Raw genomic sequence first — 27,679 nt, 5'->3', positions numbered from 1 at the left:
TCGTAGCGCTGTTGTGAAGCCGGGCGGGGGGCGGGAACACCTGCCCCAGCCACCCCACTTCGGAACGCTGCTCCGAAGCGGGTTGGGGGGGCGGGGACACCTGCCCCAGCCGCCGGGCTTCGTAGTGCTGCTGCGAAGCCGGGCGGGGGGGCGGGAACACCTTCTGAAGGCGGGCGGGGGGGGGCGAAAGTCTTTGTCCCCCCTGCCTGCCTTCCCAGGGGCTTTTAAATCGCCCCGGACAGCGGAGAAGTCCTCCGCTGTCCCGGGGCGATTTTAAAATGCCGCCCGCCAGCATTTTAAGATCGCCCAGACAGCGGAGAAGTCCTCCGCTGTCCCAGGGTTTTTTAAAATGCTGGGGGTGGGAAGAAAAGCCCTTGTCCCCCCCCCCCCCAGCCTTCAGAAGACGTCTGGGGACAGACTGTCCCCGGACCTGGTCTGAAGGCGGTTTCCCTAGGAACGCATTAATTGATTTTCAATGCATTCCTATGGGAAACCGTGCATCGCAAGACGAAAAAACTGCAAGACGAAGAGACTTGCGGAACGAATTAATTTCGTCTTGCGAGGCACCACTGTATGTTTATTCAGCAAACAGCTATTTGACAGAATTTGATAGTTACCCACTTTAGCTCTTCATTTCTTCTCCAAGAAGGAGTGCTGATGCCCAAAGGAACTATTTGGAATGGATTTCTCCTCCTTGCAGGAATGGAACAATCTTAAGTTTTATATTATTTTACATGACCACCTTCTGCCAATTCCTTTTCCAACTGCACTACAATAGATGGAATGAGATCCTATTTTCCTTCTCTCAACTAAAACAAGCCTCTTACATACCAGTGTGGAGTTGCTCAGATTTCTACAAGTTAGTTTCCAGATACACATCCACCTAAGTTAAGCTTTCAAATGGTACCTTTGATTCCAATACAATGAAGTTTGATAAGATTAATTAGATTTTTGTTTAGCATCATGTCACCAACTAGGGGTGTTCCCTCTCTGATGGTGGATCAGCATGTCCACCAATTCCATGGGCCCAAGGAAGCAACAGGATCACTCTCATGATGTAGCGAAGATAGTTAAAAACATAGTCATTAGGGAAAATCTTTCTTACCTTTGCTTTGTTCAAAGGATGAACATGTCGCTCTTAACCAATTCAGTTGCTTTAGGAATAAGGTGGGGCATGATCTAGCCAAAACTAAGCACTTTGAAGTTCTCTTGATGAAACATGTACTTAAAGCTCTGCCACTGAAATTAATAAGACTTCAAAGTGTATTTGCATGCCATATATACCTGAAACAAAGAATTGGAAAATTTCAGAAGAAATGGGGGAATGAATATCTTACGAAAACAAAAGGACACCACCCAGGGGTAGCTTTTTTATTTTGTTTTGTTTGTGTAGGAGCAAGCTGGAGTAATAAATCAAGTAAAATTGAGTATTAAGATATTCATGTTGGCTCAGTTTAAACCACTGGAAATGTCATCATACATTTGAGAAGTGATAGCAAATAGGCTTGTACATGTTTTTTCCTTCTGCATGTTAGGACTTTGAATATTTGGCTAATGCTTTATCATGGCTGAAGTTGAAAGAGACTAGGTATGTGTGTGAAAGCATAGAGGGGGTTTACAAAATGTTTTTACAGGCACATGAAAAGTAAATCCAACACTTTTAGTAGGAAATGTTATCTTAGGTAGGTTCAAACCATATAGTCTTGTCCAAGGCTAAATCTTGCAACGTTTCCACTATGCCATTCAAATAGCTTTTTATAAATAGTTAAACCACTCTTTTAATACTAATCTGTTGCAATATTCGTTTCTTGAAGTGCTGAAAATACAACATCTTCCCCATATGAAAACACATGCTTAAGACTTTCAACCAAGGAGATCTTCTCACACAAAAAGCCCCTTTGAGCATCCTTTGTTCTATTTGTGTGGAAGTTTGGATTTTATGAATGCAGGATGGCAAGTCAGGCTTTTAGATATAGAGTGCAGTCACAACACACATTCACTTTACTTGCACAAATTCAATTATACATGCTTGGCTCAACTGGTGGCAGTGGCCTTCCCAGTGATGGTTGCAGCAGAGATCCTCTGCCCAGGGCTTCCCTCACTTCCAGCAGGCAGTTTTTCGCTATGCATGATTTTGTGTTTGTGTGTTGCCTCTGGAAAGTACCATATTTTTCCATGTATAACACAAGACAACACCTATTTTTTGAAACTCCAAATTAAGAAATGGGGGAGATTGCCCAGAGTTTTAAGCTTTTCTTGAGGGGGATTGCTGAGAGTTTTTTGGGGGGGGGATTGCAGAAAATCACTCCCCTGCCTGACCAACACTGCCTATCACAACAAATCATCTGCCAGCAGCAGTTGCCACAGCCACCATTCACCCGCCCAATTGCCACAGCAGCAACCAATCAATAGCAGGCCTTGCCACAGCCACCAATCACCTGCCCAATCGCCACTGACAATCTCCTGCTCACAGGTGCAACCATTCACACGTTTCCCCTCTGAACTATCCATGTGCAAGACAACCCCCAATTTCTAACATTTTGTTATAATAGAAAAACATCGTCTAATACACAGAAAACTACGGTAAAACTCACATGAGTTGTGACTGTACTGCGACAGCCCTGCCTTGCTTAGCTGGATCAAGATAATACCTGCAACATGTCTCATGGCCGACTCAGGATTTTGATATGGTTGCCAAACATTATTATTTCTAGTTGTACAACTAGGAACACAGCCTTATACCGGTTCAGATTATTTGCCATGAAGGCCAGTACTGTCTAATTCAACCCACAGCATGTCTCTAGGATCTCAAGCAGAGGTCATTCCCATCAGCTTCTTTTATCCATTTCCATCATCTATCATACCCTTTTAACTGAAGTTGCCAGGGACTGAGTCGGGGACATTTTGCATGCAAACCATGTGTTTTAACCATTGGAGAATGGCCCTTCTTCATGCTGGCATGATATATATCCTACCTCAAACAATGTTCAGAATTGAATGCAATAATCCTTTGGATTTCACACTTCTCCAATTTTCGTAATGCAGTTCTCAGCTCAAATAATGGACATGCTTAAAAACAAGTATTGTAGAAGGTTGCTCTTTGAGCTCAAATACATGTTTAAATATATGGATTTCTTTTTAAAAGTCACCAATTGATGCAGAAATGTGACATAAAAACATATGAAGCTGTCACAGACTGGAAATAGAATCAACCATCCACCCTTTCCTCCTAAAATCAGAAAAGGAAGGTGATGTCTTATCCTTTGGTTTGACCTCAAAACCAGGAATTCAGATCTATAATGCCTCCATCCACAGAGGTACCATTGAATTATTGTGGTTAAGAGTCACTGACAGACAGATCTATTTCCTATGAATTTCTTAGATCCACTTTCTAAGTTGCCTAAGCTTGTGCGCATCATCATGTCATACACAAGTAAATCCTATAACTGAATACCGTATTTTTCGCCCCATATGACGTACTTTTTCCCCTCCAAAAATGAAGGGGAAATGTGTGTGCGTCCTATGGGGCGAATGCAGGCTTTCACTGAAGCCTGGAGAGCAAAAGGCATCGGTGCGCACCAACCCCTCTCGCTCTCCAGGCTTCAGGAAGCTATCCGCAAACCTTGCAAGCCCGGTGGGAGTTCCCGCGGGCTCACAAGGCTTGCGGACAGCAGCCTGCAGCCCCCGCGAGTGTCCGCAAGCCTTGCGCGCCCGGCAGGAGGTCCCGCCGGGAGTGCAAGGCTTGGGGCAGCAGCCAGGGCGGGGGGGGGGGAATAATTTTTTTTGATTCATTTCCCCCCCAAAAAACAAGGTGTGTCCTATGGGCCGGTGCGCCCTATAGGACGGAAAATACGGTACGTGGTGAATCTGCCAGTTCTTGTTCTCCATGAAATTCTAGTGTGCTTTGCAAATTCAGACTCATAGGTTCTGCCCCATGCAGAGGCTGGCCAATAAATGCTCTCATCATACTCCCCAGGTGCCTTTCCCCAAATAAGATAACTTGATTATGTGTGTGTGATGTAATTTGGCATGCCCCAGAGAAAATATATATCCTTTTAGGCAATCCAAATTGACTTTGCAACTTAGAAGCATTTATGTTCCTCCCTCCTCACTAATATAGAAAGTGACAATAGAAATTTGAAGAAACAATCCTTCTCACTATTACAAATGTACACATGGTGCAAATTATGGTTTATATACCTAAGCCATTAAACATACTTTCTTGGTATACTTTACCCAGTACAGCTGGGTGTGCCACAAATGGTTTACAAACATGTTATGCACCAATGAGTATATAACTAAACTATGTAGATATTATAAACATTTCCATTTTCATCTAGCAGGTTTTTTCCTTAATTGAGCTAAATTGATTAAGACTTATCAGTTTAATAAACAGATTGCCCTGCCAACTTCTGGCTTTCCTTCCCAGCCCTTTGTTTACAGCACTTCACTGCATATTACAGTCAGATCAGATTTATTTATATGGCGATAAACACATTGTAACTGGAGTAACAGGCCCCAAATTACACATACCAAGAAGCATAATACAAACAAGACATACAAAACCTTCTATCCATCCAAAACCCACTCTGAGATCAGAACTCCTATCTTGATAGCCAAACTTAAAAAAAGGATACCCTCTTGACCTCTCCCTTCATACAGAATTCCAACATAATGCTGATCTGGCTACCAGGTAAATGCTTTTCAAAAGGGCAAAGATCTAATCCTTCCTAATGCCATTATATTATATGCAATAAACAAAGGGATTCCTACCAGATCTCGTCACAAGAGGCACGCTCTTTCTTCCAATGGGGTCTGGCTAAATCAACCCTCCATTAATGCTCCTGGCAGGAGATTAGGGTGCACCAGTATAAATGCTCTTCACAATTTAGGGAAGGTAAGAGAGTTTAGATACTTGTTGATCTGAAAAGATTTCCTGTCATCCAAACACAAATATATTGGGGAACAAGTTCCGAAAGAAGGGACCTTCAACTAACCCCTGAAAATCCATGTCCTTAACTTGTTGTGTGCCCAGTTCAATCCCCAGCCCAGTATAGCTGAAGAAGTGTCTCCACCCCCATCGTTCTGCCCGGACACTGAGGTCCAGCGCCAAGGGCCTTCTGGCAGTTCCCTCACTGCAAGAAGCAAAGCTACAGGGAACCAGGCAGAAGGCCTTCTCAGTAGTGGCACCCGACCTATGGAACACCCTTCCATCAGATGTCAAGGAAATAAACATCTATCTGACATTTAGAAGACATCTTAAGGCAGCCCTGTTTAGGGAAGTTTTTAATGACTGATGTTTTGATGTATTTTTAATCTCTTGTTGGAAGTCACCCAGAGTGGCTGGGGAAACCCAGCCAGATGTGCAGAGTATAAGTAATAAAATAAATAATAATAATAATAATAATAATAATAATAATAATAATAATATCATCATCATCATCACCACCACCAACATCATTATATTACACCTCTACATTATGCACTCACCCAGAGCACACCTTCCAGGTGCATCGCCCAACCCCGCCTAGTCCTCAGGTTTTCATTCCACATTCATTGCCCCTCCTTAACAGCCGCCATTTTCAAATGATTGTTATAGTGTATTGGTTCCAAAAACTGCAGAAGGTCAGCCGTGAAACTGATATCATCTATCTTGCTTTCTGATACATCCTGTAAAAACCTTTAAGGAGCTGACCTAAACATCATAGCTTGTTTTATGGAGGGTTGAAGTGTGAGGGGGACTTTGCATATTTGGCAAATTTTTTATCCCCTAAATTCAAGGAGAGGAAATTTGTGTGAATGGAGCTCCATTCACAGAAGGCCCTTCCATTCACTCAGTTTTGAGTGATTCACGTCACCATGAAAAGTGCCTTCATACATCCCTAAAGAGAGCAAAATATATCTCCCTGAAAAAATGCTAGTGCCCTCTTCATTTTTCTAAACAGTCTAAACATTATGTGATCCTGGCTCTCACTGATTTATGAGGTGTTCAGACTGAGAAGATTTGCTTTGTGGATCCCTGCATGTGAATATGTTTACTGAAATGAAATAGCACAGACTCATTTTGTGAAATATAAAAGTTATGCCCACTAAAATGAAATGTTTGCCAAACTGTTTAATGAAATATTATGATGAGCTTTAAATAAGTAAGAAAAAAAGATATGTTCCACACACTCAGACTATCTGATTTTAAGTCACTTCCAGTATTGGATAAATGAAGTCTATTTTGAGAGGGGAATTTTGGGAGTGGTTTAACAATCAGTCCCTCTTCAAAGGGAACTTTGGGAAGTCTAACTCTATGAGAAAATTAGAGGTCTCAGAACCCTTAACAAACTACAGCTCCCAGAATTCTCTGTGAGAAGCAATGGGTGATTGAAGTGTTATCATAATGCTTTAAACATATGATGTGTACAGCCCATGTTTAACAACAGCCATCAAACCCTGCACTAGCGTACTTGTTGACAAAATATAAGCCCAGTCATCCCACTTACACTTGTCAAAATGGACTTGAATAAAACTATTTAAAATATTCATAGTTCATTATGCCTTTGTTTTATAGCTTCTGAAGTGATATCTGCAATCAGATGGTTGATGTTCTTACATTCCCATAAACAAAACTGACTAGCTTTGTTAACTACTATATAAAGGCCAACATTATTAGGGACGTTTTCTTGGAGTAATTGTTACAAAATAGGCAAAGCAGCAATTAAAAACCGATGGCTGTTCAAGACCTAAGGGCCAGAAATGTAACAATAAATGGGTCACCATACCAAGTACAGTAAATCTAAACTGCTCCGTGAGAAGCCTAGACTGTTAGGCCCCATTCACTAGCAGTTTAGGCTGAAGTTCTTCCATTTTCTTAAAAACTCCCAGGAACTTCAACAGAGATAAACTAAATAAATCCAAGCACTCTAAGTTTAACTGCCTGCTAAAACAAGCTCTTTTAGTCAAGTACATTTCCTAAGTAGATACAGGGATGTCCTTTCTCATGTTCATGTTGCTTTTTTAAAAAAAGACTCTCCTATTACCTATAAGAGAAAATGGAGAAGGTGATTCAATAAATTCAGCAGGCACAAAGGGGTTTAGAAAGAAATCAAGTACTGCCTGCCATCTAGTGTTCTGACAGAGGATGTGAATACAGATTCTTGGGGGGGGGGGTAGAAGTGCATGGCCTTTTTTGAAAACAGCATATTCCCTTGAAGAATTTAGGAATTATGAACATATGAAACATCCTTATACTGAGAACAGCAGTGTGTGTGTGTGTGGACACACACACAAACATTATACATATAAAAATTTTACATATGCAAAGTATATCTGCTATGCCCGAGCAAAGTATCCGTGCAACAAATGAACCCTTCTTTTAATGATACCACATTTGTTTCCATTCTATGCAAGATGATGTTAATAAAATATACATTTAGAAGAACTTCAGGTGGGAGCATTTTGACAGTGGATGCAAGACCAACCTTGGCTTCTATATTGCATGTTCAACTGCTATTTGTATTCTTTCAACCTGTGTACAGCAATATAGTTTGTATGTTTTAGCCTCTCCCACTATGTAGCTGGGATCATAATGGTTTCAATGGGGCAACCTACAAAACAGTAATCGTGTGCAGTAGTTTATAGTACTGAGTATTCAAAACTGAGGGAGCAATGGTGACACCAAGTGGCCAGTAAGACTGTGTACTTAATCAAACACGGTTATGTTCTTCTGCTCAGTGTAAAAATGATTTAAAATATTATCAGTGTTATACCATGGATAAAAATAAATAGGATAACAGTGCATTTAAATTGTGCAACTTAACATTTCTAGATAAGAGGACTAGGGAACATGTGTGCCTTAGTGTAAAAAAACTCCCCCCCCCCCAGCTTTAAAAGGCAGTATATATTTCTGTGTATCTCCCTCCCCCCTGGTTTCTTGGCACGTGCTACTCTATTAAAAGCCTAACAAATCTGTTTGTTAATATTACGCCTACGTACATTTTAAAGGCTCCTACAGGAAATCAATATGGTGATATTTAAGACTTGTCGTGTTTCTTTTTATGAGCGGAAGGTAGGCTATGATTGATTGGAAGATTTTGGGACAGTGATTTGTAATCAATTACCAAGAATTACTCTCTCCCAATTTTTTCATCATAGCAGCAATAGAAAGGCCTTTCCCCCACTATCTAAAATTAGGCTGCTGAGATGATGAAAGCGGTAAGATGGGGGTCCAGGAGAGGATTATTGTGTGATAGACAGGACTGTGAGTTCGGTTCCAGTACTGAAAACCAATTTCTGGTTTGAGCATGTGCACAAAGGCATCCTGTTCCTTAATTCTGTGTTAAGGAATTCCCTGTCCCTTGAGCCACTACTTTGCACCTGGCTTTGACTGGGTTTCTATTAAAGGAGGGAAACATAGTTTCTGCAAGCCTGAAGTCAACCATCCATCTAGTTTCTCTAAATCACCGCTCCAGCAAAATTGTGTTACAACCTACTCCAACTGGCAGCGACTGTCTTTTTTTTTTTTTTAAATAGTTTTTATTACATTTTTTCCAGATACATACAGAAAACAGCAAGAAAAAAAAGAAAAAAAGAAAAACGAAAGATGTGAAAAAAAAATTAAAAGAATCATAACCCTTCAACAGCTTGTTTCAACATTCCATCGAACTTCCCCGCATCTCCCGCACAAAGCATTCCCGACAATAAATTTATCAGCAAATTGTAACCTTGTTTCATGTGTTTCTTTGGTACTTTTAATAGCAATTTAAGTTTAAATCCCTTATTGTCCATTTATTCTAGAAACAAAATGTATTATCCTTTTTAACATTTAAACTTTGATCCCTTCAATATTGTTATCCAATTTCATAAATATTGCGCTCTCATTGCTGGGGCTAGCATTTCCAATTATGGTCAGTTTATAGTTCATATAACTTATAAAATTTTTGCAAATAGTTCTTAAATTTTTTCTAGTCCTCCTCCATTGCTTCTTCTCCCAGGTCTCGGATTCTGGCAGTCATTTCGGCCAACTCCATGTAGTCAATCAGTTGCGTTTGCCACTCTTCCAGCGTGGGTAAATCTTGAGTCTTCCAATGTTTGGCGATCAAAATTCTTGCTGCAGTGGTAGCATACATAAAAAACGTTCTATCCTTCTTTAAGACCTTTTGGCCGACCATACCCAAGAGGAAGGCCTCCGGTTTTTTAGGAAAGGTGTACTTAAACACCTTTTTTAACTCGTTGTAGATCATTTCCCAGAAGGCCTTCACTCTTGGGCAAGTCCACCAAAGGTGAAAGAATGTTCCTTCAGCCTCCTTGCACTTCCAACACTTGTTATCAGACAAATGGTATATCTTAGCAAGCTTGACTGGGGTCATGTACCACCTGTATACCATTTTCATAATGTTTTCTTTCAAGGCATTACATGCCGTAAATTTCATACCGGTGGTCCATAACCTTTCCCAGTCTTCAGCCATAATATTGTAACCAATGTCTTGAGCCCACTTTATCATGGCTGATTTAACTGTCTCATCCTGTGTATTCCACTTAAGCAGCAAGTTATACATTCTCGATAAAACCTTGGTCTTTGGTTCTAACAACTCTGTCTCAAGTTTCGATTTTTCCACCTGGAATCCTATTTTTTTATCCAACTTGACAACCTCGTTAATTTGGGCATAGTGGAACCAATCTTGCACCTTATCTTTTAAATTTTCAAAGCTCCGCATCCTCCAATTGTCACCAACTTTTTCTATTAGTTCCCAATATTTCGGCCAGCCGGTCTCCATATTGGGTTTTTTCCACGCCTTAGCCTCCACTGGTGATAACCACCTCGGAGTCTTACTTTCAAGTAAGTCTTTGTATTTCAGCCAGACCATGAAAATTGCTTTCCTGACAATATGGTTTTTGAACATTCCATGCGTTTTTGCCTTGCCGTACCACAGATAAGCATGCCATCCTAGCGAATTGTTAAAACCTTCCAGGTCTAGGACATCTGTATTCTCTAATAAAATCCAATCTTTCAACCAGCAGAAGGCTGCCGCCTCGTAGTATAACCTTAAGTCTGGCAGGGCAAACCCCCCTCTTTCTTTTGCGTCAGTTAATATTTTAAACTTTATTCGGGGCTTTTTGCCCTGCCAGACAAACTTTGAGATGTCCCTCTGCCACTTTCCAAAACATTCCATTCTGTCCACGACCTGCAAGGTTTGAAACAAAAACAACATTTTTGGCAAAACATTCATCTTAACAGCAGCAATTCGGCCCAGCAAGGAAAGCTTCAGTCTCGACCATGTTTCCAAATCTTTCTTAACTTCTGACCAACATTTCTCATAGTTGTCCTTAAACAAGTTCAAGTTTTTAGGCGTCAAGTTTACCCCCAGGTATTTCACCTTCTTAACCACAACTAACTCTGTTTCCTTCTGAAACCCCTCTATTTCTAAGGGCGTTAAGTTTTTCCCCAAAACTTTAGTCTTTTGTTTGTTCAACTTAAATCCTGCCACCCGACCAAATTCTTGTATCAGTTCCAGAACTCTTTTTGTACTAGATTCTGGCTCCTGTAATGTTATTACTAAGTCATCTGCAAATGCTTTCAGTTTATATTGTTTCACTCCGACCGTGATCCCCTGTATTTGCCGGTCCCCCCTAATCATGTTCAGCAAAACCTCCAGGACTGATATAAATAGTAGGGGGGATAGGGGGCACCCCTGACGTGTTCCTTTTTCAATATGGAACTCCTCTGTCACCACATTGTTCACTATCAACTTAGCTTTTTGTTCTGAATAAATTGCTTCTATACCATTTTCAAACCCTCGTCCCACTCCCATCCCTTCCAAGTTTTTCTTCATAAATTTCCAAGAAATATTGTCAAAGGCCTTCTCAGCGTCAATAAAGATTAGCACTGCTTTAGTGTTAATATTTGTTTGTAAAAGTTCCAGAATATCGATAATATTCCGAGTATTATCAAACAAATGCCTGCCAGGAAGAAAGCCTGCTTGGTCCTTATGAATTACTTCATTTAAAACCTTTTTCAATCTACTTGCCAAAATGTCTGCAAATATTTTATAATCCACATTTAGGAGTGAGATGGGACGGTAGTTCCTAAGTTGAGTCTTTTCAGTTTCCACTTTGGGTATCAATGTGATGAAAGCTTCTTTCCACGTTTCCGGTGCCCTTCCTCCCCCCATAATCTGGTTGCAAACCTCCATTAATGGTAAAGTCAAATGGTCTTTTAATATCTTATAATATTTGGAGGTAAGTCCATCTGGGCCTGGGGATTTGCCCAGCTGCATATTCTGAATGGCATCCTCAATTTCCTGTTGTGTTATTTTGCAATCCAAAATTGATCTCTTCTCCTGAGACAATTCTGGTAGGCCGTTGAGTTTCAAAAATCGTTCAATCTCAGACACATCCTCAGGCCCTTGTGTATACAACTTTTTGAAGTATTTCTGGAAACACTTTCTAATTTCACCTGGTTTCTGGATATTTTTCCCTTCCACCTCTAGATTGGTAACGTAGTTTAATTTCTGTCTTTTCTTCAACTGCCATGCCAGCAGTTTCCCACATTTGTTTGCTGACTCAAAAGATCTTTGTCTCATTTGTTTAATTTTCCATTCCACTTCTTGGTTTATCAATTTCAAATATTGTGCCTGATGGAATTTAATTTCTCGCAAGATCTCTTTAGATTTTGGTTTAGATCTTAACCTTTTCTCTCCATCACTTATCTTCTCTAATATTTTATCCTTCTTCCCATTCCAGAGCTTCTTCTTGATAGTATTTTGTTGTATCAGAAACCCCCTCATTACAGCTTTACTAGCGTCCCAGATTGTTCTTTTTTCCACTGAAGTGTTCAAGTTGATTTCAAAATAGTCCTTTAAAGTTTTTTGGGCCTTCTTTACGATCTCTTGATCTCTAAAGAGGGTGTCATTCATTTTCCATCTAAAGGAACCGGCTGGAGTAAGTCTCAATTCCATTTTCAGGGCGTTGTGGTCGGAGCAAGTCTTTGGGCAGATTTCCACTCTTGTAGTCTTCGTTGCCAGCCCTCTAGTTGTCCAAATTTGGTCGATTCTCGTCCATGATGAGTGGGCCTCAGAAAAGAAAGTTCCCTCTCTACCTAGGGGGTTCCTTGCCCGCCAAATGTCAATCAAGTCCACATTGTCTGTCAGTTCAAAAAAGGTTTTCGGTAGTCTGCCGTCCTTAGTTATTTGGTTTTGTGACTTATCCATCAAAGTGGAGACCACCCCATTCATGTCTCCCATCATAATGATGTTTGAATAGTCCAGATAGTCCAGTAGTGTCTCATGTAGCTTCTTGTAAAATTCTGCTTTCCCCTCATTTGGTGCATAGATTCCTAATATCAAAACTTTTTCTCCTTGAGATTGTATTTCAATTGCCAAGATTCTCCCTTGCTCATCTTTAAACAAAAATTTCGGTGCTAGGTTCTCCTTAGCGTAGATCACCAGGCCTCTCTTTTGCAGCGACTGTCTGCCTCTGACAAACAGGCTCCTCCAGTTGTTTGACAGCAGAACAGACTCCCTCTGGAAGTTCCTTGGAGGTTTTTAAGCTGAAGTTGGATGGCCATTTGTCATGAATGCTTTAGATGAGATTCCTGCATTGCAGGGGGTGAGACAAGATGGCCCTTGGGTACCTTCCAACTCTTGATTCAATAATACTGCTGGCCGCTTGGACACTTTAGCTAACTTTTTTAAAACAACAACAACCCCCCCCCCTTGTGAACATTCTTCTGTTAAGACCTTTACACAGGGCAGACTCCTGGTCCAACCCTTCCTCTGATCTTCACTAGCAATATACTATTTACATACCATAACTTAATATTCAGGTCTCTGCTATCCACCTTGACTGCAGCTCTCTAGCCTTTGCTTCACACGTCCTTCATCAACTGATTTTCCCAATGCCTTTTCTCAACTGGTAGTTATTTTTCTTGACAGCTAAGTGCCCATTCTTCACTAACCAGTTTATCAGTCTGCCGTTTCCCAGAGCAATCAAAATGAATTTACCTGATCCAAGACCTGTCTAAAGACCCATTAAAAACAATAGTCTCTCTCTCCCCCTTTTCAGAAGCTGTCACCAATCAGCTACTGCTAAACAGTACTGCACAACACCTCAAATTTTGACAGTTTCATATTGACACCCAGTGCTTTTTTTCCAAAAAAAAAAAAAAAAAAAAAAGGTTTAGGGGTACTCTCATTTTCCGACTCATATTGAAATACTGCCCCTCAGTGAGGCCAAACTTAGATTCACAAAATGTTTAGGGGTATGCATATCCCTGCGTCCCCCCAGAAAAAAAGCACTGCTGACACCAGTCCCACATTGGGCAAAAATATTCCTGAATTGCAGGGGGTTGGACTAGATGGCCCTTGTGGTCCCTTCCAACTCTACAGTTCTGTGAAGATCAACAGAGGCCACATAATTTCCCCCCTCCAAAGCACAAAACATAAACAGACAGGCATAGGACCCATCTGCACTATATGTTTAAATTAGTATTATACCACTTTAATCCAAAGAATCCTGCAAACTGTAATTTGTTAAAGGTGCTGAGAATTGTTAGAAGACCCCTATTCCCCTCACAGAGCTATTATTCTCAGTGTGGTTTAATTGTCAGTGGCCTGACCTCTGCTTGATTTTCTTTTCCTCTCCAGTATTTTACTTTGTTCATTGTTATATATTTATCTGATATTTTGACTAATTTCTATCATGGATTTTATGCATTTATTTTTTTCTGTATGATTCCAACCACCTAGAAACCTTCATTTAAAGTGGAACAAAGACACAAACAAAAATAACCTGAGATCTATAACCCAGGGTTCTTTGTATGGTACAAAATTTGACCTAAGTACTGCTGATTCCTGGAAAACCAGAAGGCTGTAAATAAAGCGATCTGCTTTGAAAGAGCTGATCAAGCTGTTAAAGGAATAAAATAATGAACCACACAGAGAAACATTTATTTCCACAGCAAGCAAAATATCATATATAGCCAGTGGCAATTTCTGGAGCTGAGGATGAAATCCCAAATATGTGTAGGAAAGTCATAAGAACTGGTGTGTGTGTGTGTGTGTGTGTGTGTCACAAAGTTTTTTTCCCAAGAGGCCTTCAGGTCAATGTAGTCAAAAGAACAGATTCAGTGAGGGGGAAAGGTCACCAGGGCATCCATAAGGCATACAAAATAGGAATAATTATAATAATCTTATTATTGAAACCAGACCGTGTAAAGTATAAATGGTGTATTGACTCAGAAAAGCTAGTGTACTTACATCAACATACTAAGTACTGCACACTTGGTCTTAATAAAATTTTCACCTATTTCACTACAGGAGATTATAATAATCCTCAGTGTAGTTTTTCGACCATGTGCTCAGTTTTTATGGTCCAGTTTACAAAAAGATAAAACAAGAAAATAATTAACAACCACACTAACATCTCCCCTAGATATTACCATTGAAATAAATGAATAGCACAATTAAGCTGGAAAACATGGCTTTTTAAAGCAAAATTTCTGTGGAAAAAACAACCTGACCCACCTACCTGTTTGATCTGCTGACAACCTCTGACAGTCAGATGCATCTCAGTTAGCCATCATATTTTACTCTCCTGGGATTGCTTTTGGCAAGCTTTTTCCACGTGGGAGGAAATGTGTTAGGGGGAAAACACATCAGTGAAACTTCAAAGCAGCAGCTTAAGGTGATCTTTTCATTTTCTTGAATGACGAACTGGCTCTACAGTGCGGCTGAAGAGCATGCTGTGCTCTTCTTGCCTAAGGTGCCTTTTAGCCTATGAACAAGGTAAATGAATGGAAATCACACTGGAAGCAAGTAAAATGTTCTGGCAGAAATGCTTGTATACCTCGTCTCAAGCATCTTTTGTACTCCTCTTCAAGTTTGGCTCTCTCCAGTTGATTTGGTCAAATAAGAACCAATGTCTAGATGCATAATGACTGTGTGGAGGTTGGGGCACTACCCCGCACCTCAGTGTGAACAAGGATTCGGCAGTTCTTAAAGCTGATCACACACACACACACACACACAACTTTTCTACCTTTCCTCTAGGAATAAAGCTACAAAAGGGGGGGGGGGAGAAAAAGCAAATGACCACTATTGGGGTTCTCCCATTAATAGCCTGGATGACATGCAGGTAGGTTCAAACATTATCAAGCCAGAAACTGGCAGCCCGTATAGGTCAGATTAAAGACTTAATACTGCTTCAGAACAATATGTTGTTTTAACAACTCTCAGCTCGTCTCTGTTTTGTACATTTGGAATTTGGGGAGTAGGGGAGGGGGAAATCAATTGAGAGTTACTAGCTTGCCTGACATCTTTCTGGCTTGATTATGAACATAGAAACAGGTCTTATAAATGAATCAAAATTGGTCTGTTCAGCTTGGTATTGTCTACAGCAGCTGTCAGTGGTTTGCCATGGCTTCCCCAATCCCGGTTGACAATACCTTCCTCATGGGAAGCAGAATTTTCCATGAAGGTGGAAACTTGATTTGACAATTGGCCAGCTGAAATAATGTGCCTCCTAAATAATAAATACTTCCAACATTTTACACCTAGAATTTATTTAGCAACTGGAGACACTTACCCTCATTTATTCAAATAGGGAAGAAAACATCTATTGTACTCACACTATAAAGTCTTCTGCCAAGCTGCCAGTTTCAGAACCCTATTCAGCCACGAAATTCACTGATAGCTTTGGGGTCGTTCCTGCCCATTAATCAAGTCTACTTCACTGGGTTGTAGGAGGATGAAATGAGAATATATTGTAACCAACCATGGATTCTAGGGGGGAAAGAAAGGCAAAAGTTAGTAAGTTCTAGTAATCCTTCCCTACTGAATGTGAATTTTTTTATTAAAAAAATAGACTCATAGATGCTGCAAGTCTTAACACTGAATGTTCAACGTATAGCTGTGCAAGGTATTTTCCATTTTCCTTTCTCTGTAAACTGCACTGAACTGACAATACAGTGTTGAGACTTGCAGCATCTACGAGTTCTGTGTTTCCATTCCACCTCCCTCCTCTTTTCTGCCATTGCCTTATGATTGCAAGTATTTGTGACCTACAGCTGTAAGGGCTTGAAGCCCAAAGCACACAAAAAATCTCTACATATGGCATCACTCTCTTGGCTGATTGACTGAGCTGCATGTAATCTAACGTGACTGATATGCTCAGATGTGATGTGACACATCTCCGTGCAGGCTGTGGTGCTGTAAACCATTTTATAAGTCAGTTTAATTAGAATGATGAGCTTCTTAGTAGGCTTGACCCTACATTACATCAACGGCCACTACCCCAGCACTGGGACACTATAATGCAGTGGCAATCCTATGCGACTATCAGCAGCAAAGCTGAATCACAAGGATAGCTCTAAAAGCAAAAACTGGTACACCTCCAGCTTCTACAAAATCCTTGGCAGCTCCTTTCACCAACTACTGTGATGCTTGCCAATCATGAATCTTCAACAGCCAGAACACCTAGAAATTTTTGATAATTAAGCAGTATACAGTATACGTAGCTCAAACAAATAAATACATGGGTGGCAACTGCTGGAGCATTAGGCAGATGTCACAGAGCCTAGTCCTTCAACACTGCAAACTCAGACACACTGCTAGGAAGGGCACCTTGGAGAAGAAAAGTTGTCCCAAGCAGTTTTGGTTTTTATTTAGAAGAGCTAAACATTTCTCTTTATAAATAAGTTCCTCAAAACTCATTCAGAACCATGTACTATGGGGTGCTGTCCTCTTTGTTGCTGTTGTTCCTATACTGAAAAGGCCCTAGGTGGTGCTGTAGCCCAGTGGGAAAGTTTAGGCTTAGAATTCAAGAGAGATTGGGTAAGATCCTTGGCTATAACCTTTCCAGGGAAAGGGCTGGAGCAAAGCAGGCTGGCTGCAGCTCTCCAGGATTTCAGGAAATACTGAGACTAGGGCTTTTTGCACACAAAGCAGGTGCTGTACTGCTGAGCTCTTCCCTGTGGACTGGAAGAAGCAGGACTCCAGACCACCGAGTAAGGGAGAGCTAGGATATGCAAGCAGTTATAGACCTTGGAATGGTTTTACAAGTGCTTTCTATGCAGAAACAAAGGAAAAGTCCATGGCTTGATGAATAAGGGAGGAAGAGGTTGCATGTGACTGACTTTTCTATACTGGGTGGAAAATTTTATTGCCTTTCCCCTTTAGGTCTCCAGGAAGCCCATCAATAGGTATATATTGAAGCTTTGATCGGCCTGGAACTGTGTGGATAAAGGTTGTTTATATCATCTGGAGCAGGCATCCCAAACCTTTGGCCCTCCAGATGTTTTGGACTACAATTCCCATCATCCCTGACCACTTGTCCTGTTAGCTAGGGATCATGGGAGTTGTAGGCCAAAACATCTGGAGGGTCACAGGTTGGGGATGCCTGATCCGGAGGGTCTACAGTATCTGAAGAGAGGGTGGGAGACTTCTCTGAACCAACAGGATATTTGTACACTTGCAGCCAAATTCACCCTTTGTGACTGCTCCTGTGCCAGATCACCTTTTCATGCAGAAAAAGAGAGAAAGAGAAGACTTTTTGAGTCAAGGTTAAGGGAAAGCACTCAAAATGGCATGGGAATGAAATCTCATGGCCCCAGCGCCCTGAAGTCCTTATTTCTAAACCTGAAAATAGGGGTGCTTTCCCTAAGGGAGGGGGGATATGGCTCCACTGATTGCTATGGAGAGTCCTCTGCATGCAGATGTTGCACCCGGATGAGGAAGGATGATAGTCTATGTTTTCACCATCTGTCAACATGATTAGAAATAGTTTCTTGCTACCAATCCTTTGGGGCAGAATTTTAATCTGATCGCATATACAGACACAGGAGAGAATAAAGGCAAGATATACCAGACCATAGATTTAAACCTCTAAGCAAAGGATCCTGAATGGACTTCTCCTTGCTCTCCTTCCCATGCACATGAATCTGTTTTCTCTCTGGTGTTTTAGTCTTGCAAATTCATTTCCCCCCTCCAATTGGTTTGCTCAGCAGTGATGATTATGCAGGAGAGAAATGGCAAAGGGGGTCAGGCAGCAAATGAATGAGGAGTGAAATCTCAAAAGATGCTAAATGAATATTTATGCAGCACGATCTTCACTTTCACATCACAGCACATAATGGGATCAGCAGAATTCCTGCTGGGTGAGCTGACTCTGTGAAAACTTAGTTTAATCTGTACATTAGGCGGACACCCCACAAGCCAAGAGAGAGCCTTCAACACCATGTGAAATATTTATTAAAGATTCTAATTTCGAAATGTGTCTATATTCCAATAGGTAATAGGAAGGGGGAAGAATCTTGCATAATAATTCAAAGCTAAGGAAACTGAAGAAAAATGAATAGCTGGAATGATTTTCTGGCCTTGTGAGCGTTTATTAATCTCAAGTATTTCTTTAAGCAAATTAACTTTTATTAGCCGTTAAAACATGTTGGCCTATGCCTTTAAGCTGGGGTAGCATTCACAGGAACAGGTTCAGACATGGAACATGGTGCAGCTGCTGTGTGTGTTTGTGAGTGAGTGAGATGGGAAGTAAGGAAGGAGGAAAAATCATATTGCAAACTCCTGATGCCTTAGGTGATGTGTCCAACAAAGATAAGAACTTACATCTAATGTTTATTTTATTAAATTTATATCCTGCCTCCCTAGAGGAAAGAGCCCAAGGCGACATCTTTGTTGATAGCACCACTTTCTAGTTGTCGCTGAATAACACAGGCAAGTTTCAAGCTCTGCTTATACATGTATATTTGGATCAGATTTTCCTATGGTTTATTCAGATGTGAAGCTCAAAGACTGGCCCTCCTCTTGATTAAATCCTTTATGAGATTATTCACAATTCAAAGGCAATAGCATAATAATGTAACTGAATTTTACCTGTGCTTATGCTTATTTAATAGGTTTGTTTTTAAAAGATATATTATTGTTCCCTGCATATTGTTCTTGTGATATAAGGATGGGATATAAATATTGTTGGAAAAACAAGCATCCACCCAGTTCAACCATAAGGGATAGTTGGGGGTAGCCTTGTTATGGAGTTAGAGTATTTGTTTTCAGAGGAGGAAGAATAGATATACTACTGTTTCCCTTTGTCTATTCAAAGACTGAATGACAATGGATACTTAGTTTCATCTCAGCAATGAGTCTCAAGTTTAGACTCAAGTCTTAATCATTTGGTAAAACTCAGAAGAGGGTTCTCCATTTGTTACCTTGTTTCATTTTCTGCTGGATGTCCTTTTCTTTGCAAGTGGATTGTTATTTTCATAGCATGGTCATTAGTGATGTCACAAGCACTATCCATTAGGTGCCATGAAAATCACATAACCAGACAACCCTGGTAATGGCATTCTTACCTATGTTACTATTTATAGTTACCATTGCATCCAGTATCAGGGAAAGTTGCTCATGAGTGGGACCATGTCACTGTGCTCATGTCCTGCCTGTGAAGAAGAGTTTGGATTTGATATCCCGCTTTATCACTACCCTAAGGATTCTCAAAGTGGCTAACATTCTCCTTTCCCTTCCTCCCCCACAACAAACACTCTGTGAGGTGAGTGGGGCTGAGAGACTTCAGAGAAGTCTGACTGACCCAAGGTCACCCAGCAGCTGCATGTGGAGGAGCGGGGACGCGAACCCGGTTCACCAGATTACGAGTCCACTGCTCTTAACCACTACACCACACTGGCTCTGAGCTTCACAGAGGCATCTGGTTGGTCACTGTGAGGAGGAGATGGTGGACTAGACTCCGATGTTGTTGTCCTGGTAACAGTAAAGTAAAAGCAGATTTGAATGAATGTTTTCAATGCATTGTTGGTTTAGGAGAACCGAGATTTGCTCTCCAATACGATTGCCCTTATAAATATAATTCTCCATAGAGACTACACCCTACTAGTAGTCCAGATGCATACTATATGATGCCATTGTATACAAAGATGAAGGTGGTCATCCTTTCAAATTGATGCCCTTGAGTAGAGAGGTGAGCCAGTAATGGGAATGGCCAGTAGCTAAGGGTGCAAGCCTATTTGTGAGGTGGTGGCAGTGACCATACATTAACCTCATGTTTATTTCCCACAGCTCTAAAAAGGGGATTAGACAAATAGACAAATGAGGCTACCAATGGCTACTAGATACAGGTAATTCTTCCAACTGTTTTTTTAAATATATGCAATGTTTTATATGTGTTTTTATTGTATTATGAAATTGCAGTGGGGAGCCTGCTCTTCTCATTTATGCTAACTGCGTATTTTAGGAACCTGGTTTTCCAGACTTGTTAGACACGTGGGGAGCTTGCACAAATAGTTCCCTACCGCAGAGAGTCGCCCTCTAACTTGTGGAGGGCAATGGAGGGAACACAAAACAGGATGCTTGTCCCCATATGATATTATGTGGTGATAGGAACACCTTCTATAGCTTCCTGACTAGGGCAGACAGCTGTACAGCATGCTACATCTGCCCAGATTCCCCCTACTACAAAAGTGCTAAGAGACGCAGAAGTCCTGCACACTTTTGCATTGGGCCCTCTGACTGGTGTGTTAAACTAGTAGCACTGGAATCCTTTTGTCGACATTTCTTTATAATTATACAGACTCACTTCCTCTGTCCTGACCCTTCTTGTGGGCACACCTGTGAACCCAGGCTGTGTACATGCTCCCATTTACTCTGCACCCAATGTGCTCCCACCACTAGTCTGGGAGATGGTGTATGTACATAGAGCATTAGCCACAATCCAGATTGATCCTGTATCTATCCTGCTGTTCCTAATGAAATGGTGTGTTTTGATGCGTTTTCCCCAAACCAGTTTCAATTTGCATTGGGACAAAAGACCTAGATGCTATCATTTCCTAATTCTGTCATTTCATAAACAATAACAATAGGCTTTTAGATGACCGGTGTTTATCCCGTCATTTATCTTTGCCACAATATTATAAATACACAGAACTTAAAATATAAAATTTTATGACTTAAAAAAAATATGTACATGTTTTATGCAGCCCTGATACCAGAAAAGAAGCGCTTCTGTTTTACTTCAAATGCTACAGTTGCATTTTCGTAAGTGGGGGATTGGGAAGTTGTTGTTTTCTTTTGTTTGTTTGTTTTCCAGCATGTTTTTTTAAAACTATCTCATTGGCTAGCACTGAACGGTTTGAGCTGTATAAATTAGGGAGACGTGTCTTTGTGTGCATGTGTGTGTTGCTAACTCACTATTCCAAATCCTAAAGTGTGGGAGTGTGGATAATAGTGACAATCGAAATGCAAAACCATAAAACCATACCTTTGCAGATCTCCATAAATATTAATGCTGATGTTTAGTGATCTTGATAATTTTATTCTTTTCTGTGCCTGCACTTCCCTTTGAAAAAAGCAACAGCCAGAAACATTTTTCTGACAATTTTCCTCCGCTAAAAGCTAGCAACAAAGGTCTCTAATACTTCAGATTATACTCAAGGGCTAAGATGCTTTTACTAAACACAAGGAACTGTTTGCTTTTATTCTGCTGACGTTCATTTTCCTATCTTTCATTGTGAAACCGGCTGAGCCTGTGGGCATGTGTGGATGGAAGATGCTAAAAATAGAAAGTGCAGCCTAACAACTGGCTTCTGATTCGCTAGCAACAAAATCTGCCTGGCCTATGGGAGCCGCTGAGAACAAAAGCAATTCAGCCTGTGTTTGTGTGAAGCGCTTTATCCACGTCAAAGAGCTCCCGGCTGTAGAAATTATTTTGGTTGCAGTTTAGCAAGGTAATAATCAGCTCAGCCCGCCCGAGAAGGTTGAGGACAAAACAAAGGCGTATTAGCATCTACAAAGCACGAATGTTTGGCAATACAGAGCTGCGAATCCTTGGAAGTTCCAGGAAGGAGAGGCAAAAAACCCCAATGGATTTTACAAAATGCATGCACAAACAAAAGACTCAAGAGACTTTGTTGCTTCCACCCTCCCTTTTTTTGACCCCTCATAGCTTTTTCAAAATCACTGAATATTTCTTTGCAGCTTTCTAAACTCATTTACCCAAGTTTTTTTTAAAACACACACACACACACACACACACACACACACACACACACGAGCAGCTTGGTGCCATGCTGTGACTTGTGTTCTGTAACCAACAAAATTGCCATTAGTAACTATGGCAATATGAAAATCCTGCAGGACATTCAGTTTGCTTTTCGGATGGGATAAGCATCAACTACACGGCTGAAATGGTTCCACTAGAGGCCACTGTTGGCCCAAAAAACCTCTAATGCTGTCACTCGGTGAAGCTCAAGTGAAGAAACTCTACAGTTGCTATTGTTCCAATGGCTTGTGCATGTACTTAGATACACATTATCGCAAAAAAACAAGACTGAAAGCTAAGGTGTATCGCTGCTTAGGTTAAAAAAAATTCCCACAGAATTCTTGCCAGCGGATTTATCAGATGTGGAAACAAGAGCAAGGAAGGCGACTATGAGCTGGAATTTCCCCTCTCTTATATATGCAAATGAAGATCCTATCGGCAAGGGAGAGCCACAATCTTAGCCAACCACCCCAGCCATCAGACCGGTCACACTGCCGGATAATCTAAAGCTGAACGCCTTTCTGCAGGTTGCAGTGGGATAGTCAAAACAATGAAGGTCTGAGATGCAGTAGTGGCAAAATATTACAGAGAGGGAGAATTAGCTGAAGAATTGAGAGGCACAAGTCTTAGGAACATATGATGATTGGAAGCTGCCCTACACCACCTCAGACCATTGATCCATCTAGCTCAGTACTGTTTACACTGGCTGGCAGCAGCTCCTCGAGGGTTTCGGGTGGGAGTCTCTCTTAGCCCCACCTGGAGATGCTGGGGATCAAAAGCCTGGGGTGGTCACATGACATGCATTCCATGAGCTTCTTGTTGTTGCAGTTCCTCTTCGCAATTCTTTCTAGGTTTTGGCACAGAAGCTGCTTTGCTCTCCCTGTCAGGGGAAGAGACAAGAGAAATGTGTCCCTGTTAATTCTCATTGACCTCTCAGCAGCTTTCGACACCATCAACCATGGTATCCTTCTGGAGCGGCTGTCCAAGTTAGGGGTGGGTGGCAGAATGCACAGAAAGGTATACATTTCCTACAAAAGAGATATAGAACTTTTGATTCCTGAGTAAGCTAAAGCTATCCAATATAAGAAGCACAGAGGAAGGCAGCACAGCAGTATTTTTTAAACACGTGTTTTTATGGGCATTATCTTTCTTACACATTGTTTTGCTCCTCCTCTGTCCTCTTTGGGCTCCAGGGAGGGTCTCCTTGCAAGCCACAAGGACTCTCCAGTTCTTTCCCACCATTTCCTGGTAAAATTCTATTCATTTAATTATTTCTCAACGCCACATATATATGTAGACATGCACATGTAGAACGCATATACACGTGGGTGGATACCTGTATATTAGAGAACCACCAACTGGAATTTCTTTTTAAAGGTATAGTTTACTTATTCCAACAATTGCATTTTGGACACAGTGGTAGAGACCCAGGAATCTTTAAAGGATATAGCCACACTGCGACCAAACACTGGCACCCATCTACTGTATTAATTTGTGGGCATTCATTTATGGTAATAGAAAAAATGCTTAATACTAAATTGATGTGGATTATAAACATTTAACAGCTAAACATAAAGGTGTCTCATTAAGCTATAATCTGCTTTTTAATAAACAGCAAGCCAAAGCACAATAAATGTGTTTTGTCACTGTGCATGCAATAGTACGATGCTAAAGTAAGAAATTGATGCTTTTGAATTATGGTGTCTGGAGGAGACTCTTGAGAGTCCTATGGACTGCAAGAAGATCAAACCTCTCCATTCTGAAGGAAATCAGCCCTGAGTGCCCACTGGAAGGACAGATCGTGAAGCTGAGGCTCCAATACTTTGGCCACCTCATGAGAAGAGAAGACTCCCTGGAAAAGACCCTGATGTTGGGAAAGATGGAGGGCAAAAGGGGACGACAGAGGACAAGATGGTTGGACAGTGTTCTCGAAGCTACCAACATGAGTTTGACCAAACTGTGGGAGGCAGTGGAAGACAGGAGTGCCTGGCATGCTCCATGGGGTCACGAAGAGTCGGACACGACTAAATGACTAAACAACAACAAAAAAGTAAGAAAATAAGGCTGAATACCCTTCTAGCCCGGGACGTGGGTGGCACTGTGGGTTAAACCACAGAGCCTAGGACTTGCTGATCAGAAGGTTGGCGATTCGAATCCCTGCAACGGGGTGAACTCCCATTGCTCGGTTCCTGCTCCTGCCAACCTAGCAGTTGAAAAGCACATCAAAGTGCAAGTAGATAAATAGGTGGGAAGGTAAACGGCATTTCCGTGTGCTGCTCTGGTTCGCCAGAAGCGGTTTAGTCATGCTGGTCACATGACCCGGAAGCTGTACGCCGGCTCCCTTGGCCAATAAAGCGAGATGAGCGCCGCAACCCCAGAGTCGGCCACGACTGGACCTAATGGTCAGGGGTCCCTTTATTTTTACCCTTCTAGCCCAGCATCCTGTTCTCACAGTAGCTGTCCAAATGCTTGCAGCTGCACTCAGGACCTGAGTATAACTCTCCCCACCTCTGATACTCAGCAGCTATGATTCAGAAGCATACTCCTTCCTGCTGTGGAAGGTAGAGCATATCCATCATGGCTAGTAGTCAGTGATAGACTTAACCTCCAGGCATTTGTCTAATCCTCTTTTGCAGCCATCCATTGCTACATTTAATGGGAGCGAATTCCATAGTTTAACTGTGCACTATGCGAAGAAGTACTTAACTTTTGTCCACCCTGAATCTTCCAACATTCAGCTTCGTTTGAGTTATTAAAGATTCAAATGGTATAGTATGTAAATACCTATGATGGGATCAGACATACTGGATTAACCTTTCTACCTTTGTTCAGCTGAAAACACTAAGCGGTTAATACATCATAGATGTGCACAATTAAATTGGGTCTTTGATAGTGAATAACTGAGCTCATGTGCAAAATGAGAAGAATGACATTTAGACATAACGTTGGATGGAGAAATCATTCCGTCTCAGTTGAGTAAAATATTTAAGTAGAAGCTTATACTTTGCTCAACTGAGGTCTCGTAGTTCGTTATGGAACACTTATTATTTCCTTGTGACATATAGCTGAAGAGCTTACAGTGGATGAAGCCCAATGAATTTTATTACTGCATTCTGTATATCTGTAAGAGATTCTGGGAATGAGGCTTTACTCAGTAATATTTACTGGGTGACCTCAGAGTTGGAGAGCAATCTGAAGCCCTAGCTGGGAGCAATGGGGCAGAATGGAGTGCCAGATTACTGCTGCATCCAGAACGCTGTGACTTCAACTGACAGGGTGGGGAGCTGGCTATTTCAAACTGCTTCTTTTTTCTGTGCTAGGCTGGGTCCAGGCTTGTGTGATGGACTGGTCCAAACTGGGCCCTTCTCTAGGAAATGGGTTCAGCTTTGGATCCAACAGATCCATTGCCAACCTGATACGATTATTTTGGCAACAGCAACAAAAAAACCACCCCGAAATCTCCATCATAATTGATCATAAACTAAACATGGATCTGCTGCAAGCACTTTTAGCACTTGAGAGGGATCTCTACCCCAAGATTCCATCTCAGGCCTTGGTTTCTTTTCTGATAGCCACTGCCAGAATGGAAACAGCAGTCAGGTGGAAAACAGGGGTGTGTCTTACTTTGTAATCTTGGTTCATCCATATATGGGAAATAGCATTCAAACACTTGTCTCAGCAAAGCAGGGCAGAGCAAGCAATACAAATTTCTAAGTACATGGTATTTGTTTATTGAGTATATAAACAAATCAGCCTCATTGCTTGCAGCGGTTCTCAACCTCTAGGTCCCCAGATGTTGTTGGACTACAACTCCCATCATCCCTGAGCTCTGGACTTGCTAGCTAGGGGTGATGGGAGTTGTAGTCCAACAACATCTGGGGACCCACAGGTTGAGAAAGGCTGGCTTACAGCCTCCCATGACACATGTTTTGCTATGGAAAGTCTTAATTCAGCAATGAATTACCATTGTGTGTCCCTTAATTATGACAAATGTGATTGACAAATTGACAAACTATACTCCAAGTTTTGTTTAGTTTGTGTTTATGGTTCTTCTGTAAAAGAAAGTGTAATAAAATACATTTTTAATTCAAAAAAATGGAGTTGGGAGGATGTTATTGCACCAGCTGAATTCAGCTCGTCTTGCAAAACAAAACCACACTCCAGACTTACTCTTATGAGCATCCACTAGCCATAACAGGGGTTAGATCAACAAGTCTGATGCTAAAATACACGTCTATTTAAATCCGCTGATGATTCAGAACAATCAGCACATTTGAAAACCAGACCAGCTAACTATGAACTCAGTAATATGATTCCAAGCTCTACAAATAAAATAATAATAATAATAATAAATAATAATACAATTCTGCCACAAAGGAGAAGACTGAAAAATGTACAAATTTAAAATTGTAATGTATTTGTGTGCTGAGATTTTGTGGTGCTCTTTGTAAGATTTATTAATGCCTCGAGTGATCTTTTTTTAAAAAAACATTGTTCACTGTTTTTTGCTTTCTGCATCCACATAAGCCCTGCTGCTGGTTTTAGATTGTCCACCCATTGCATCGGTGGTTGTCCCCTTGGTCTTTAAAATTGTAGGGTCTCCATACTAACACTGCTTTAACCCATCAGCCTAAGTCATCTCTTGTCACATGTCCTACATATGTCCATTTTAACTTTGTGAAGCTAAAGCTGAGTCTGTGATATATATGCTTGAAAAAAATGTATTCCATGCAAATGGAATTCTAACAACTCCTTAATGCAGCAATAAGATTATTTTCATTGCCCACTACAGAGATACAGCCAAACCCTACTGGCTGGAGTTCTTGGGCAGAAAAAGGAATGAATTTGCTACCAGATCTGATCCAGGTGCATAGAAGTAATAAAACAGATAACTATTTTTATTCTAATATATTGCATTTCAATATATCAACCATTTAATACATACTCAAGTATATTAAAGATAGACAAAGTCCACATTTACTTTACATGCAAACGTAGTACTAATGTAAAGATACTAGTCTAAATAAGCAGAGTTAAAGACTTTGTTCTCTGAAAAGTTTGTGGTAGTCTGAAACCTCCCTACTTGACCGATTGAAGAGCCAAACTTAAGCATGCCAGATATGGGGAAAGTTAGAGATAACAGTGTTGTGTGCATTGTACTAAGAATCTATTTGGAGAATCAGAGAATTGTGGAGTTCGAAGGGACCCTGAGGCTCATCTAGTCCAACCATTAACATGATTGGATATATTTTCAGAAATCAAATAATTGATGCCAATTCTATTTTTTCTTTCTACCTTCATAAATCATACACTGAACAATATATCTGTATTTTTAACCATGCAGCTTTTAAAAGTTTTGGTCTCCATTAAACTGTCATCTTTGTCAGAACTCTACAAGCATGTCACAAATAATTAAAAGCCTCTCCAAAAGACAATTTGAGATTCATTATCGATCAAGATTCTGCCTCCTCAAAAGAAGGCTATCATTTTCATGGCAGTCAGAAGACATGTCCCTTTGAGGAGGACGACACTTGGCCTTACTCCAGCTATTGATATTTCTAAGTGATTAAATCTGACCTCAGTGTCGCCTGCCACACCAAGAGCTCCTATTATATGTTCCATCTTTAGGTAATGG

At 41.0% G+C, this 27,679-nt stretch overlaps 1 protein-coding gene and 2 long non-coding RNA genes across 10 annotated transcripts in view; 2 read left to right on the top strand and 1 right to left on the bottom strand.

Moving 5' to 3' along the window:
• The window catches only part of LOC310687656 (uncharacterized protein), a 223,301-nt gene that overhangs the window by 3,603 nt on the left and 192,019 nt on the right, over nucleotides 1-27,679 (bottom strand). For 5 of the 8 annotated variants that reach the window (XR_014516510.1, XR_014516511.1, XR_014516512.1 and 2 more), the window contains one exon: nucleotides 1,106-1,284. The gene's annotated coding sequence lies outside the window, so the exon portion shown is untranslated. Of the gene's footprint in view, nucleotides 1-1,105; nucleotides 1,285-14,514; nucleotides 14,822-15,613; nucleotides 15,809-21,264; nucleotides 22,013-27,679 lie in introns of those variants that run through there. The other 3 variants (XR_014516515.1, XR_014516516.1, XR_014516517.1) reach the window with 3 other exon arrangements.
• Nucleotides 1-27,679, top strand: part of LOC310687661 — a 224,711-nt gene that overhangs the window by 131,219 nt on the left and 65,813 nt on the right. Inside the window, exon 5 of the long non-coding RNA XR_014516521.1 lies at nucleotides 20,067-20,125. This is a non-coding gene — a long non-coding RNA (uncharacterized lncRNA). The remainder of the gene's footprint in view (nucleotides 1-20,066; nucleotides 20,126-27,679) is intronic.
• LOC310687668 lies at nucleotides 23,740-25,479 on the top strand. Its single transcript, XR_014516528.1, has 2 exons — nucleotides 23,740-24,211; nucleotides 24,483-25,479. It is a non-coding gene; the product is annotated as an uncharacterized lncRNA (long non-coding RNA).

Source organism: Podarcis liolepis (genome assembly GCF_965112155.1).
Source record: "Podarcis liolepis genome assembly, chromosome: 10".
In the NCBI taxonomy this organism is placed as follows: Eukaryota; Metazoa; Chordata; class Lepidosauria; order Squamata; family Lacertidae; genus Podarcis; species Podarcis liolepis.
This window is presented reverse-complemented; position numbering and strand designations above follow the sequence as displayed.